General features: G+C 24.7%; 1 protein-coding gene across 17 annotated transcripts in view; it reads right to left on the bottom strand.

Annotated features, from left to right (window-relative positions):
• LOC122852684 (plasma membrane calcium-transporting ATPase 3) overlaps positions 1 to 15,593 on the bottom strand; it is a 68,903-nt gene extending 53,310 nt beyond the window's left edge. For 16 of the 17 annotated variants that reach the window (XR_006373845.1, XR_006373850.1, XR_006373844.1 and 13 more), the window contains exon 1: positions 14,528 to 15,578. The gene's annotated coding sequence lies outside the window, so the exon portion shown is untranslated. Of the gene's footprint in view, positions 1 to 14,527 lie in introns of all 17 variants that reach the window. The other variant, XM_044152615.1, reaches the window with a different exon arrangement.
• Positions 15,594 to 16,764: the final 1,171 nt, after the last annotated feature.

Here is a 16,764-nt window from a genome sequence, read left to right as displayed (position 1 = left end):
AGCATAAAAGCTTGTGTCCATTGTGGATCTAGAAGTTTTAAGGCTGATCGACAACTATTAATAAATCCGCGAATAGAATTTGTTTTTCCGTCATAATTAGGAATTACGTCTAGAGCGTCTCGTAAGGAACATTTACCGACTATATTTGTTTCAACTGGCTCTAATATTTTTACTGTTTGATTGTTATGATTTATTACAGAATGTATTGGTCCATTTAATTGTGAATTTGGGCGTTCAATTTTTAAATTAGAATTTACACGATTATTATTAATAAAATCTGGAATAAAATTGTCTCCACTTTTTTGATTAAAATTTTCCGTAAATGAAATAAGACAGTCATTTTTAATTTGCAATTCTTTTTTCAAGGTCTCGTTCTCACGTTGCAGCTGATTAATTGTCTCACTCAAAACATTCTCTCTCTCACTTGACATATAAAAATTAAATGTTTCACGGTCATTCTCTAATCTCTCAATTTGCTGACGACACTCATTCTTTTCCTCATTCAAAGTACTATTTCTATCGCTTAAAATTTTATTTTCCTGAATTAATTCAATCACTCTCTTTTTTTCAACACACCATTTTTTCGTTAAATTTAAATTTTCCTTATATAAAATATCATTATTAGAAATTAAACGATCAGACGCGACTTTCAATTTACCAGTAATATTCACCATTTGATCTCCACATTCTACATGTTGTTTTAATTTTTCAATAGTTTCTTTAGTATTTGAATATTCGATCCCATCAATATTTTTTTCTAAATCGACCTCCCCAAGGGTAGGAATAATTTGGACAAAATCATTTGCACATATTTGTAATTCAGTAATTAACGTTTTTATATTTTCCGCATCTACTTTTCTCCCCAGCATTGCTTCAGCGTGTAGTTCTATTACTTCATAAATATGAGAGAAAGGCGATCCCGACCCCGACCGATATGATGACATTTTCGCTCAGAATTATTTCCGACGGACAAAAGAAATGATAAAAAAATTCAATTCGATAAAATATTTTTTTAAAAATTAATGCATATAAAATTTGACGCAATTTAATATAAAATTCAAGTTTGTTTGTTCATGTAAAAAGTAAAAATATAAAAGAGACATATTTATATTGATAAAAAAATTAGTGACTCCTGCGACGAAGAAAAAAAAAATTTAATAAAATTTATAGACATATATATGAATATTTTTATTTTCTTTATGTAAAAAAAAATTATGTAAGTGTATAGTGTACCCCAAAATATTTTATACCTCAAAAAAAAATTTAATCCGCACTGAGTTTAAAAATCTACGTTACACATTACTAAAATCCCACTTCTGACACCAATTTTGTTACGTACCAAGTTGAAAAATTAAAATTTAACTATGAAATAACAAGAAAAAGAAAGAATATGTAAAATCAAAATTAAATAACCAAATAATCATAGAATAATTAAAATAAATCAACTTGGTATTTCACGTTAAAATTAAAAATCCTCTTATTTTGTTATTCCCTACAGGGTAACGGGTTAGGAGGGAATGTGTATGATTGTAGATGTACCTTGATGTAAGAATAATCCGAAACAATTGTTGAGAGCGTGTCAATCTGGATGGTCGCCTGTTGATGTTTGTAGTCTCGAATAATCCAAACGGTAAAATAAACTCGAAGCACAGAAAACAACACCCCGGAGAAATGTCACAGTCAATAATTTTTATATAGGATTAGGGAAGGTTAAATAACACAGGAAATAATAATTTATCACAAGAATTAATTAGTTTAAATTCACTCGAAAAATGTTATTTATTTAAAACGTAAAAGTTCAATTGATTTTATTTAATTTTTATCAGATGTAATTGATTTAATTTTAATTTTAATTTTAAATTTTAAATTAGTTTCAATGATTTGAATAGAACGAAAAGTTGTCGCAAGAGTGACGCTCCTTAATATTAAAAATAAAATTATTCCCATAAAAATTTAGTTATTAGGTAGGGATGAAAAGTGGTACCATTTCTTTTTGAACCAATCAGATACAATGGTTCCCATAGTGGTAGTAGTATATTCAAATTGTTTAAACAATTTAATAAATAATAATTTAGCAACTTCAACGGATGTGGCGTCTCGCGTTGCAGAGGTGACTTTGTAAACTGCTTACCAAAATTTATATAAAAATTATAAAAATAAATTGTTTTATAAAAATGCGAAATTTGAATTTAATTCCGTGTGAAAATAAAAAATAAAAGAAAAGAAAAATTTTATTGCTTGTTCGACATCTATTGAATTTATTAAATTATTATTTATTATTGATTATTAATTGAAAATATACCAAGACGTAACAATATATAAGATGAAAAAGAAATTTATGTAAAAATGAAAAAGAATGTGTATTTGTGAAAAAAAAAAAATATCCGGGTGTTTTTTGATGATCATGATAGAGTGAAGATCATGATGCAATATGTGTCTGCATGATTTTGTCATATATACACATAATATAATATAATTGAAGGTAAAAAAGAAAAAAAAAAATCTTGCCAAGAAGTTTTCTAGATAAACTTGCGTGTAGTTTGTTGCCAACATACAAGTGAAGTCAAAAAGAAAACCGAGAGTCTAGGCAAAGCTCAATTTAAATACATTGATATAACGGAGGTAAACGAAAATAAGTCGTCCTCGGATGGATTCTCTCATGTACAAAACTACAACTGTGAGCGAATCCCAGTGCGAGTATGTTTGACACGAAGAATAATAATAAAAAAAAAAAAAATCAAAAAATATACATATATATTTTAAGAGAATAAATTTAAAAACTTTATTCATCATTTTATTATCAAGTATATTTTATATTTTCATTGAACCGCAAGTAACATCTATGTCTCTTATCAGATTCATATAAAAAATAAAAATAGAATAATTTATGAAAATTTATTATTATAAATGAAAATCATTAAATAAATTTTTATTTTATTTTTTTTTTTAAATATACTTAAAGAATAATATTTATATATATTTTTTTTTTAATGCTATATTTTAAGTAGAACAAGTAGTCAAGCTTTATTTTGAAAATAAAAATTATATTTGTTATTCTATGTTAATTTTTTTTTTTTTTTTTGTTTTTGAAATTAAATTTTGTATATTTTTAATATTATTATTACTAAATATATATTATTATTATTTTTTTTGTTAATACAGCATGCTTCAAAAATACCAGTCACACTGTGTTCCACAAGTAGTTAAAATTAGACTTAACATGCCAGTCTCCTGGCTGGTCGTCGGCGCAACAGCCGAACATTATATTTATACATATAAAAATGCATTCATCACAACTAATAAAAATGAGAAAAAAAAATATATAAAAAAAAAAACATTACTAATAATAATAAAGCGATAATAAAATAATCATAAATTTTATTTTTATAACACTTAACATTAAATTATTTATATTAATATTCATACAATTTTTTTTTTAATTTAAATTTATTTATTATTATAATCGTATTGAGTTAAATCTAGTCAAAATTTTAACATGTATATTGAAACGTCCCCCACGTGTATTTTAGTAAAAATAGATGAGCAGGCGTGTGAAGAATTTTTAGAGACTCCCAAGAGAGCTGAATATAAAAAAAAAAATACAAATATATATAAAAAAAATAATATTAGAAAGAAAAATAATAAAAAAAAAAAAAAAATAGCTGTGATTATTGGTTGATTTATATGTGACAAGGTAAGCAAAACTAACCATGTGGGTAACTTGAATATTTGCTGATTACTTGTTCGTCACTCCGTAAACTTAGAAAAGCAAAAAAAAATAAGAAAAAAACTCATCAAAGTAAATGGCTTTATGGCAATGATAAAAATATAAAAAACTCAAGTAGAATAAAATGATAAAATTTAACCAGCCTCAGGTTAAATTTAAAAAGAAAAAAAAAAAACATTCTTTCTCGGCTTTTGATCTATGATTTATTATCAAATCGAATTTATTTTAAAAAAGAATTTATTCAATATTTAAAAGACAGTTTTATAAAAAAATTATTACAACAAAAAACATTGATGCAATTTAAAATTATAATAAAAATTTATTGATGAATTTCTAGGAAGTTTAATTTTGTTCATAGGTACAAAGGTCTTATTGTATTTATTTTAATAATCCAAGGAAAAAAAAGTTTAAAAAATTTAAATATAAATCAAAAAATAAAAAGAATATTCTTTGAAGATTTTAAATATTTTTAGTTCTATTAAAGCTACCATTATAAAAACGTCATGTAAATTTGTTATTATTTATTTATTATAATAATAATATCTTTTTATTTTTATATTAGAATTTTTATTGTCTTGTTCTTGGCCTTATTGTCATTTATTTATTTCGCTCTAATACATTTGCAATCTGTTTTTTTTTCTTATTTATTTTTTTTTTCTTTAGCATTTTGTATAACGGTTCGTCGCTCTTTCACCTCAATCAAACACAACAGCTGTACTGTTGAGTTGTAACCCTGTAGTAGTTATAATATATTATAATATATATAAAATAATATATATATGTCTTAAAGTGACATGAGCGCAAGCCTATAGCAATACTGCATCGGCAGCAGCAGTACTAACCAACTTTCCAACGACGCTTTATTTAGTTATATATCTTTGAGTATTTTCAAGTGGGAGAAAAGCTTTGACCCCGTTTTCTCACTCATGCCAACATACAAATAGTCCAGAAATATATATTATAATAATAATTTAATCTTTGATATTAAAATATAAGGGATGTACTTTTGTTGAAGACAAAAATTTAATTGAAAGTTTAATGATAAACTACGATGAGTGAGCTTAAACGAGAAGATGCAGATTTACGATAGATGAAGACAATTGAATGACAATGATGACATTATACTTTGACAAGACAATAGATTAATCATTGTTGATGACTATGAGGATTTTAAGTGGTAGCTTTTATCACACCTTTACGATCGTACTAGTTTAAGTTTTGTATATAATATATATTGTTTTATATTCATCGATGAAAATTAGACAACGATTGTTGGATCATTGTTTGATAAATAAATTTATTTTAAATAACTTTTGATAGAAACAATATTTTATTGTTTTTTATTTTTTTCAACTTTTTGGTTTTGACCGCAATTTACTTTGACACGCAAATCTATCCAAGTGTTCAACCCTTTTTTTTCTTTTTTTTAATTTGAATAGAAGAGCTGAATTGTGAATTTGATTAGGTCAACTGATAAATGATTATTTTTTTACATGCAAAACCATTCGTATGAATATTTTTTTTTTTAAGCTATACATAAGTTTAATTATTGAGAAGAAAAATAAACATATTTTGACTTCTAAATTTTATTTAATATTTATTATAAAATTCAATTATCTTGTTAGAAAATTAAAAAATTGATGATTTTTTATTGTGGGCTATGACTCATGTCATTTTTTATCCTCTGTATGTCAATTTAAGTAAAAATATAAATGAGTAGTTTTAAATAATTAATTTGAAAATGAAAAAAAAAATAAATAAATAAATAAATTAATTAATTAACAATTTCAATGTTAATAATTTATTGAAAATGTTTTATAAATGTTTTTTTTTTCGTTTATGAATTATTTTTATATAAAAAATTGAATAAATATGAGAAGTTTAAAAATAAAACAGATAAAGTTGAATAAAAATTATATATAGAAATAAGTTTTAATGTAAAACAATAAATGTATTATTTAAATAAATATTTTTTTCGTTTATTTTATTGTTATTTTTAATAAACTATTCAATTAAAAATCAATATTTGTTTATTTATAAAAAAAACTGTAAAATAAATAATTAATTTTTTTTTTTTATTATATTATCTATAAAAAAACCTTGACAAGTTTATTTATTTATGAATATATTTATCATCTGCATCAACTTGCTTATGAATCATATATAAAAGGAAAAAAAAAACATTTTTTTTTCTACGATGAGTAAACTCTTGTTTTAACAATGACATTTTTTTTTTCTCTATTAAATTTAATGTGTGTGTGTATGACACACAAAATAAAGATAAGGTAATATGTATTAATGAAAATATAAACATAAATTGTCAAATTTACATTATCCACATTATTTTGACTAGTTGCTTTTAAGATTGTTTTATTTTGTAAATATAATTTTGTTATTTTTACGTACGCTTTGTGTTTCTGTTTGAAAAAAATCACAATGTAAATAAAGTAATATAAAATATATAACATTTGAAACTCACTTAAAATACATTATTAGTATTTTTTTAAATAAAATATCGAGTTACTATTTTTCTGTCTAAGAGTATGTGGTTATCGATTATTTCGAAATGCATTTTTTACGTTAGAAAAATAGAGTTGTTTGGATGCGAGATGAATTTGTACACACAGTCTTGAATACACGCATACAAACAATAGATTGAGACGGCTCCATCGAAATGGATAAGTGATTATTCTATTGGCGCCGAAGTATACCGAGACATGTCTAAGAAAATTATCACAATATTATTATATGACAATTTATATATGCTCATTTACGTCAGAGTAATAAACACAAGGCAATAGAAAGAAAAATAAAGTTTCATTAAAAACCTAAATTATATGCAGGTAAAAATTTCTTAAATTATCCAGAAAAATATACAAGTTTCTTGTTAAACAAAAATTGTAAACACTTTTGTTTATTACTTGTACTTGTGAACTTTATTCACACTTGAAAAATTTCATGTAGCAATGAAATTTTATTGATTTTTCTTTGGGCAATGAACTGTTTTTTTTTTTAATTCTACTCTTGTCAATATTTTTCATGTTTTTTTTTGCTGACTAGTTGTGCCAACAATATATCAAGGGGATGAACAAAAATATATATATGAAAAAAAAAACCAATTCTTAAAGGATAATAACAAATACTTTCTTAAATTATTCACGTTAAAAAAAAACCAAGAAAATTAAATGTTCAAGAGAAATTTCAATTAATTTTTTAAAAAATATTTTTGTAAATTATATTAGTTGGGTATTTTTAGTTAAATTAGGACAGTAAAATAATTACGAGTATTTTTTAAATAGAAAAGAAACAAATCAAAAGTAATTTCTATATTTTCATTAAAATATTAATATTTTTTTAGAGCTACTTTAATATCTACAAGTATTTTATTTTTTTCTTGTTCAAAATATATATATTATTTGACTATTTTATATCGGAAAAATCTCTAAGTTAATGCGCGCGCATTTTATAACGATGACGTAATAGTCGCGATGGCCGAATAACGAAGGGTGATAAGAGTTGGCGCAAGCTCGTAACGACTGCGTCGTGTCTGACGTCATCATATCGTCACTGTCGACGAGCCTAGAAGTCATTTTCATTTTACCAGGGGTGTATGGTATATATTAATAAAATAAAACAAAAAAAAAATTTTAATATTATTAATAATAATTGATAAAAGCAATTTATCAAAAATAATCTACTAAGCATAAACAAAAAGCTTTATAATCAATTTTTAAATTTATTAATTTTTATATTATAATTAAATTTTATATTTTTAAAAATTTTATTAATATTACTCAAGGTCATAAACTACCCAAGACTTTAAACGAAAGCTCAAAAAAAAATTAAATAATAATAATAAATATCGTTATACAAAAAAAACAAAGCTTTTTTATTTTTTTTTTTTAAATTTTTTCATTATTTTATGAGTTTTACACTTCGACACCTGAACACATAGTCACACTCTTTTGTGTTCAGTATAAAAATAAAATAATAATACATGTAGGTATATACTGTGTGCTTTTTTTATTTATTTATTTTTTTTTTCTCGCGATGTTGATACATATTTCCATAATTAACTCTCGCTCGATAGCCAGCCTCACGCGCATGTACAATATATAAAGGGGCGCACGTGGCATCGGCATATGAGCTTATCATAGCCCAGAAAAAAACCAACGATATATTCCATCAATATTTAAAAAAAGCTCTATCATTAATTTCTTATTTGTTTTAGATATATATATTAAATAAATTTTCCGTATGAATAAAAACAATCAATAGATTAATCTAAAAAGCTCAACAATCAAATTTTGTTTAGAAATGTATAAAAAACAAAAAAAAAAAATGTTTAATACAGCTCATCGATCCCGTCGCCAAGCCGATCGTACTAGAAAACGAAGTTCGACCCGAATAGAACGAATGAAAACGAGCAAGTAGTATAAGCGCACCTCGCCTCGCCCATATATATACAATCACTACTTCCACCTTCCAACCTTCCACCCCCGTGTTAAGCTACTTTAACATATATAGAAAAAAAAGAAATATTTGCAATGTTTTTCTATACATTTTTTGTTCTTTTTTTTCAACCATCTCACAAACCCTCATTCTATCCATCATTTATTTTATTTTTTTTTTTTCTGGGTGTATATCCCCTGTACAATAATATGGGTCAGGGGCGCGGTTCTATAATACCATTAACGTCAAGTGATTTTTATATTTTTATCTTTTTTTTCTATTTATTATTATTATTATTTTTTTTTATATGTGTTTGTTTATTTAGTTAATATATATGTATTTTAGATTTTTTTTTTTATTTTCATATAAATCATATACAAAAAGTATAAAAGTCATTTCCATAATAAATATATTTTAGTTATATTATAAGAAAATTTTTATGTTTTGACAACATGACTTTTGTATATGTATATTTTTTTTTTCAACCCTCTGTAAAAATACTCTAGGGTGTAATTTTAGCATTTGTTGTTTGGTCCAATGGCCTATTTTATTTTGCTCTAGATCGATTTTGACGTCACACTGTGTAGTTTTAATATATATAACCAGAAAATATACACAAACTTGTTTTATGCTTGTACATGATATTGTCGAGACTGTGTCGTATTATACAACGGTCACTGGATACAAACTTTGTAGATATATATTCATTGTTTGTTTTGACTATAAATTTCGTATATCATTTGTTTGATCATTGACAATTGAATTTATTTCTACTGGTACTATTACTATTTTATTATTGTTATTATGATTTATTTTTTATTTTGATTCAGATTTTTGATTTGTATATATAATGTATATATTTGTTATTATTCAGAATGATAAAAAACAAAGACATATATGAATGATTAAATAATTAACTAATACTATTTTATTATTATGTTATTACTATTATTTTTTTTTTTTTATTTACTATGATTTTATGTTTATGATTTCTTTTTTTTGCAGTTCTAGATAATTTTTTCTTGATCCTCTATTTCTCATACTAACTAAAATACTAGCAATATAAACATATATACAAACGTAAGTATAGTGTGTTGATCACTCCACGCGAACCTCTGACCTACATCCATTTTAACTCGAACCAAAAGAATCCATCGATCCAGACTCTTCAGACAGTAGTAGTACTATTTAATTTTTTTCTATTATAATTCACGAAACTTCAAGACAAAACAAATATTTTCAAATGATAATATGTATAATTTTTTTAACAAATGAAAAATATAAAAGCCATAGAATTGCCAAGCCAAAAGTTAAAATTCCCAAGTGACATAAAAACTTGGAAAGATCACTTTGCTATTAAAGTGATCGAAGTTTTATATTTTTATTTTATTTCAAAAGTAAGCTTGAAAAAAAAAATATAATAATATTTATATAATAACAATAATAATAAAAAGTTTTTTATCAAGATAATAAAATTATTTGGTCCTCGTTATCATGAAACATCAATATACCAGAGGTCATAAGGTAATATTATTAAATATTTTTCGTGTTTTCAACTGGACACATTGTTGCTGATTGTTTTTTTTTTCTTTTTTAATTTTATATTATTTTATTTTTTCAACCCTATTTTTTTTTCATTTATGATTATTAATACTATATATTTTCTTTTGTCCTTTTCTTTGTCCTAGATCGCCTGACACTCTTGAGAAGACGAGGGTCACGTAATACAAGTAGAATTACAGAAAAAAAAAATATAATAATATTAAAGAAAAATTATATACACGATGAAACTGATAGTCCTGTCAAAAAATTTGTGTAAAAAATGAAAATAAATAAATTAAACCATAAATTAAAAAAAATATATATATCTAAAATGTATATGAAAAAAAATTTAGAAAAAAAAAATATATATGAATCACCTGTCCTTCGTTAACGACGACCGTGAGAATTTTTATTCTATTTTCAACCACGATGGCCTCGGAAATGGGGCGCGAAGGGGCAATAGCTAATTAGAACCGAGGATAGCGCCCTCTGACGCGTAGCTTTAAATTAATCCAATATCTGCAAATGGCAGAAAAAAAATAAAAATATATCTAACACTTGATACAAAGGTATTATTTTATTTTTTTTTATAATATATATTTATATTATTATTTCATTACTTTATCAACAATTCAACAAAAAAGCTTGAGCATAAAAAAAGCTCTAAATTTAGGTACCGGCGAAACGTGTTTTAAGCATAAACAAAAATTATTACAAAGAAGACTTATTGCTTCTTATAAAAATTAATCCAAGATGAGCCAAAGTTCACGTATTTAGGCTTTTTTTTTCTTTCAAAATTCTGTAGCCATGGAGATAAGCTCTTATTTTGTTAAGAACGAAAAAATTCCATCAACAAAAACCGGCTTATCTTCCTTGATTTTTTTATTGCAATTCGCAAATACTTGTAATTAATGTAAAACATTGAAAAATTGAGTATAAAAAAATACTTGGAACTTTCTAAAATGAAAATTTAGAGAAAATTGTATAGTAGCCCCTTCTTTGTCAGTTATACAACAAACTTTATTTATGTAAACAATGTGTTTTATTATTTTTATAACAATTGGAATAAATTTTTTGCCTGTCATAATATTTTTTTTAGCTAGTTTGTCATTGTCCGCATGTACAAATCATTTACCACAAAGTAAAAGTGAATTTAAGTTGTAATTTTATATACATGTATATAAACCACAACCGCATGTCGGTGCATTAGCCGAAAGGCAAATACAAATCACCGGCATTGAAAACCAGAAGAAAAAAAAAAAAAAAAATATTTAAGTCGAGGTTTTAACAAGAGTACTTGTTACGTCAATAAAATCCAGAATGAATAATATTAAATATACATTTTTATTTTTTAAATATTTAAAGAAGCAATTATCTTGATAATATCTAAAAATAACTAATTATTAATTGAATTGAATAATAATATTAAATAGCTTAAAAAAAAATGAAAAAAAAAAAATTTAATAAAAATGATAAGTTACAATATTCATAAATATTTTGTGTTATTAAATATAACGATATACATAGCTTGATAAATAATTAAAAAAATTCAATACTTATGAAATATCTACCCTTCATCAAGTCACCCTTTTGTAATTCATATAATAGTATTATTATTATTATTATTAATTTATATTCTAAAAAAAAGAAAAATAATAAAAAAAAAAAATAAGAAAACAATGACTTATTCACTTATCAAACATAAAAATAAAATAAAAAAAAAAATGTAATAAAAAGAATTCATTAAAAATATATTAACAAATTGCGTGTATAGTCAAATGACAAAGTATGTATATTTAATATTATGATTGACGATATATAAGTTTGTTGAGTTGTTAATAATATATATATATTTACGAAGTTAATATATATTGAAAATAAATTGAGTATAAAAAATGCAAAGAGAAAGTTAATTATAATAAAAAATTTATAACAAAAAAAAAACGTTGTAAGACTTTATAACATTGTTTCATTGTCTCAACGATTTAGGAAACATTTAATATGTATAGATAGCTATTTAAAAAAACATATGTGAAAGTTTTATCTTACAAAGACAAAAAAAAAATTGTGGTCAAACTACCCCCTGGTAAAGAGAAGTCTATTTTTTTATAAGTTTATATTATTTTATTTTTTTTAATCTGTTTTTAATGAGACAAAATAATACACATTAAACTTAGTGGCAATTTTAACAAAAATAATCATTTAGATAGAATTTTAAATGATAATTAAGGTATAAAAATATATCTGAAAACTAAGAAAAAATAAAGCTTAATTTTTTCATCAGTTAATATACAATAAATATCTACACAAATAAAATATCCAAACATTAATTTTTATTTTAATAATTTCACGACAAATCGATTGTTTCAACGGTCACGATAAACTATTCCCGTAACTATTGTATTTATGTCTGCTATTATTTTTATTTATCAATTTTTTTTCCTTTTTTTTTTTTTCACTCTGACCGCATTAACAAAAATATTTCCAACAGCAAATATAAATACAGTCTGGTATGTAAAGTCAAACTACTGTGATGAATAAAGTATCTAGAGTATATGTATAGATTGCTTAGAAAAAATGCTTAGACAGTTTATTATACAATTTATAAACGTTTGTTTGTTAAAGTATTCGAGAAAAAAATATAGAAAGATAAGCATTGGAGGAATAAAAAGTATCAAAAGTTGGCAGTATTAGTTTAATCTCTATGATAAAAAAAAATATAGATTAATAATTAACAAATTAATGAATCAATTAATTAATTAATTTTTATCTACAAATTGCTTTTTATTTTTTAATATTTAAATTATTTATTATAATAAATTTTAAAAGTATTATAATACTATTATCATTAATTTATTTTCATATAAAAATCATTATAATACAATAAATCTAAAAATAGAAAAAAAAAAACGACAAATATGTATTATAAATAAATTTATACATTTATTATATTGTTATGGGCCCAAACGATTTTTCATACTCGGATAGCTTTTCGAAATAAATTGATTGTTCAAGACACGCCTACTGAGTGGATCTTTTATATCAAAAAATATCCAACATTTATATATTTATTTGTATGAGTGTTTATATGTGTGGGAGGTGGATGGTCAGGGGGTGAAAAGAGGATATTTTATCAAGGACAATTTATGTGTATTAGTGTGTGAATCGTGAAATGATTGCTTTCCCCAACGTACATTTCTCTCTCGCATATATATTCGTTTGAAGTTGTCCGACTCATTAATGACACACACACTCACATATTTACATGTATATACATATTTATATATACATAGATATTGTACAACACACGTGTCTGTTCTCATCCCTATTTTCTTTATTTTCCTCATTCGATTTTCGTCTTTGTGTATATATGTTTACCGTGAAAGAAAAAAAAAAATGGCAAAAGGGCAAAAATTTATGACTACCGACTTTGCTTTTCAAGCAGCAACAGCAAAATTGTCGATATACCTTTTTTTTTTTTTTATTTCCTCTTGAGGAAAATTCAAAGTCAATGCCACGCGATGAATAATAAAATTTATATTATAAAAAAAAAAAAATGATAAGCCAAATAATAATAACAAACCATCATCAAGAGAATTAACAAAGAGACTAAAAAATGGGAACAAAAAAAAAAAAGCTTTTAAAATGAGTAGTAGGTTTATATTTCTGAGGAATTGCGTGTGGCTTATCGCATTTGGTAGTTAATACCATATAGCGTTATTACTAATTTTCTTTACTTTTTTTTTTTTTTTATATAAATTTTATAAGCAAGTTTATTCGTAGACAAGTATATATGTATATGTAAAAAGAGGAAGTTTATATTGATATTGAGTTTGAAAGTTGTTATGTGTATCAATGACCGATTTTCAAGAGTATTGTATTAGTATTTGTATTAGTATTATTTGTATTTAATAAATAATTATTCAACTATTTTAAAAGCTTTTTTTTTTTAAAGTTTGGGGGATTATCTAATTATCAATAAGTGGTTTGAGGGGAAAAGTATTATATGTGTATATGTGTATGTATATTTAGTGGTAAAAGCAAAGGGCATACAACATTTTGCTTGGTGGTCGGTGGGGTATTGATCGGGATAAGCACGAAACGGCAAAACGGGAACTAAGAGAGAGCTGGCACATCCTTTATAAATAAATATATGTATATTAAAATAACTAGATAGACATATATGTATAATATAATTTTCTTTTCTTTTTGATATATATAAATTTTGACATTATCATATTAAATTTATTATATTATAGATATAGGCTAAAATCAGGGAAAATAGTCAGAGCGTGATCAGACAAGATAAACTCAATTCAACTCAATGCAGTGGCAGCACAAGTCTTGCAATAAATACATATATAAAATTTATATATAATATATATTATTACACACATTGACTGTGTAGATGAAAATTCCAATCACATTCAATGTATGAGAAAATTCAAGTGGGGATATTCTCGCGCACGCGAAAAATCAGTCATGTGGGCAGCGGATATTTAGTCGTCTCATTTTTACAAGAGATATATATGTATTACTCTTTTTTTTTTTTTTCGTTTTATCCTACCCATTATTATAATAAAAAAAATGACGGTTTTTTTTTTTTTTTTGTCATAATAACTGCTCATATTATTATAGAATATTTTTTAATTTCATGTCAAGTCATCATAATAAAATTGATATCATAATAATAAAAGAATGTGTACTCTTTGCTTGTGTATATATAGATAAAAAACTTTTTTTTTTTTTTTTTTCTTTTATAGATAAAATAAAAATGAGCTGTAAATTCATTGGCAATTTACTCACGTTACAATATCCAGGCGTTGCTAGTTAAACTTCCAAGTATATATGGTCGTAATCGTTTTGCACTTTCATCGACTGCCGTCGTCGTCGCCGTTGGCGTAACTTGCTTTTGCGCCGGTCTCAGATGAAAAATCATGTAATTTACATCAAAAAAATAAAATAAAAAAAAAATTTAATAATTATCCAAATAACAATAGCTTAACGAGACATATTTTTTTTTGTTTTTTTTTTCGTATTCTAAATGTAGCAAATTAAAATATTCACTATTTCAAAATTTTTGTTTCGAATCAATTAAAATCTTAATAACAAATTAAATAACTAAAGAAAAAAAAAAAAAAAAAAAAAAGAAACACAATTAATAAATATTATTTTATATAGAATAAAGTAGTCTATTTATATATTTTATAAATTTCTACCCTTTTGGTTAACCCGGTCACACACGCGCCAGCGCCCACTCCCCCGAGATATTTTTTCCACCGGGACGAGAAAATAACTTGGCACTTATCAACGTTGCCCCAAAATTGTCTTAATCTCTTGATCCTTATTATTCTAAAACTTAATTTTATTTAAATTCACAAATCAATAATTAAACACACTGACAAAATCACTTGGAGTTATATTTTACATTAACACAAACACACTCTTTATATTTTTTTTTTTCTTTATCGAAATTTTTAATTGTCGTTGACCGTATTCATATATAACCGTGATCGTTGTTGTCCTCGTTATCCTTTTTTATCCTTTACATTATTTTCCCATTTATTTATAAATTTATTTTCATATTACTATTATTATTATTATTTAATTTTTAATTGTAAAAACACGCACAAATTTATCAAATAGAAAGACAATAATTTGATGCATGTAACAACATGAGAAATATGTATATATAGATATTTTATATCTCTCGGAGGTAGAGACGAGAAAAAAATTAATTTTTTTTTTATTTAAATTTTGTTTTTTTTTTTTTTATTTTTTTCTATTTTATTAAAATACGATCACCGCCACGAACCCGGTCCGCGCTCTCCCTCTTGCCTCGTGCGCACTCTCCTCATTGAGAATAGATACTGCTGAGGTTGGCGCGGCGAACGTCATGACGAAAACGGGGGCTTGGGAAGGAGGTAAAATAGAAAAAGAAAAAAATTGCAAATAACCAAGTACAAGCGCACGCGTAAGAGAGAGATAAATTTTCATATACCCAGTGAAAAATATAGATATACATATATATAGAAGAGGGAGAGATAGAGAGAAAGAGAGAGGGAGAAAAAGCTGGGGAAAATACAAAAGGTGGAACATGGAAATACTCTTGGTCTACAAAAGCTTCGAGCAAACGAGGCGGGGCTGCTCAGTGATCACATTGAAAAAAGCTCAACGTATGTAATAAACAATTGAAACTAACAGATGGCGTTGCTGTAACTACCCCCCAATCATACCCTCTCTATCTCTTTATTTTTTTTACCCTTAACGCCCTTTTTAAAGTCGAAAGCTTTTTTTATTTTTTCAGTATATATATATATGCCCTTCTCTACTAGGCACAATAAAGACCCAAAACTTACAAGCTCTAAAAAATTATTTTCTTGCCCAAGCGCTCTTGTTAAAACCACATTTATTGACCCTTATAATGACACAAGACTAATGTATTATTTTTCATTCTTATTATTATTATATTGCTAGTTTTTTAATAATTAAAAAAAAAAAGAGCATTATTATTTTTATAATTTAAGAGGGGAATTATAATTTATAATTTTTTTTTTCATCGGTTGAAAGATTTGTGATGAAAGTCATCACGTATGTCATTTGAAAAAAATTCTTTGGCATTTGTTCTATTTCTACACATTTCTGTGCATTTTGCAAATCTTCATATCGACGAAATCCCACCTCGACCCCGATTTCACGCGCGACAGCCTGGGCTAATCCACGCTAGAAAACAGCATGACACTGTGATTATGTAACTCTCTCTCTGATCGCCATAAAAATGTTTAATTTTTACCATGTATGTATTTTTTTTTTTTACAATATTATAAGAAAATTTCTTTATATTAGTAAGACATCAAAATTATATGCTAGTAAATTGTGTGGAGATAAGAAAAATACTGTTATTCAAGCTAAAACTATTTGATCATGAATGAATTTAAATACATAAAGACTAATAATAATTATATATTAAATAAATAAATTATATATTAATATCTTGTGGAGAAAAAAAAAAAATAAAAATTCACCTCTTTATCATTATCGTA

This window comes from Aphidius gifuensis, linkage group LG3 (genome assembly GCF_014905175.1).
Source record: "Aphidius gifuensis isolate YNYX2018 linkage group LG3, ASM1490517v1, whole genome shotgun sequence".
NCBI lineage: Eukaryota > Metazoa > Arthropoda > Insecta > Hymenoptera > Braconidae > Aphidius > Aphidius gifuensis.
This window is presented reverse-complemented; position numbering and strand designations above follow the sequence as displayed.